We start from the raw sequence: 1,135 nt of genomic DNA, 5'->3' as shown, positions 1-1,135 counted from the left end.
AAAATATTTTTCCAGGTCAAAATGTTTTCTCTTCTCTTTAATCCTTATCTTAATTCTTGTTCTACTGGTATGTTAAAGATGGTTATTCACCTAGCTATATGTATAAAAAATTAATATTGATTACTTGATGGATTCTCACAACAAATAATAGGTTTGTTTTTTAATGTTGCTGTGTCTCAGACTATCAATAAAAAATAAAAAAGTCAAAGTTAGTAAAATTAAGATAGGTCAATATTTCCAAAATATAAAAGTTAATAAATATGTTTAAACAAGTTTTTTAAAATTCTAAACAAGTTTATAAAAATACAGAATTATTGTTATAATGATTACTCTGATAACAAAAACCAAATTTTTTAAGTTCACTCCTCTGACTTGTATGACACTCCCAATCACAGTCTTGGATTAAATAGAAAGGGACAAGTATTAGAATTACCTATAACTACAAAAAAAAATGTCCTTTATGTTTCTCTGTATTATACAAGTGTTACTTTTGGTGTTTTCCTTTACCCATAACAAAATAATTTGGCTCAAAAATAAAACTAGGTTTTGCCTCCTGGGACCAGATGGGACAGTTCAAAAGAAAACAACTTTGTTTGATGAACTTGGTTTAAATCTGGATTAGTTTATTTCCTGTCTATAGGTATGTGAACCATATACTGATTTCTTATGTAGACTCCAGACAACTATAAACAAAACTATCTCTCAACTTAAGATACAAAATATTTTACTTCAGTCCTTAGCCTTTAAAAATACTAATATTAGCCAGGCGTGGTAGTGCACGCCTTTAATCCCAGCACTTGGGAGGCAGAGGCAGGCCAATCTCTGTGAGTTCTTGGCCAGCATGGTCTCCATACTGAATCCAGGCCAGCTGGGGCTGCAGGGAGACCCTGTCTCAAAAAGACCAAAAAAAAAAAAAAATACTAATACTAAATGTTAAAGTTTTAAAATTATGGGCTCAAGGAGCACTGTGACAAAACTATATTAAAGCTTATATTAATATAAAATCTGATTCTTACAAGACTAATTATTAACAACTACATATGTTGATAAAATAACTCCAGTTATTTTAAAGAACGCTTACATTATAGAGCCTTAGTAAAAATAGATCCTACAAATATTATGGCTCCATTAACTA

Source organism: Nannospalax galili, unplaced genomic scaffold, assembly GCF_000622305.1.
Source record: "Nannospalax galili isolate Female #2095 unplaced genomic scaffold, S.galili_v1.0 scaffold1573, whole genome shotgun sequence".
Lineage (NCBI taxonomy): Eukaryota > Metazoa > Chordata > Mammalia > Rodentia > Spalacidae > Nannospalax > Nannospalax galili.
The sequence above is the reverse complement of the archived record's forward strand: the minus strand, read 5'-3'. Positions refer to the sequence as shown.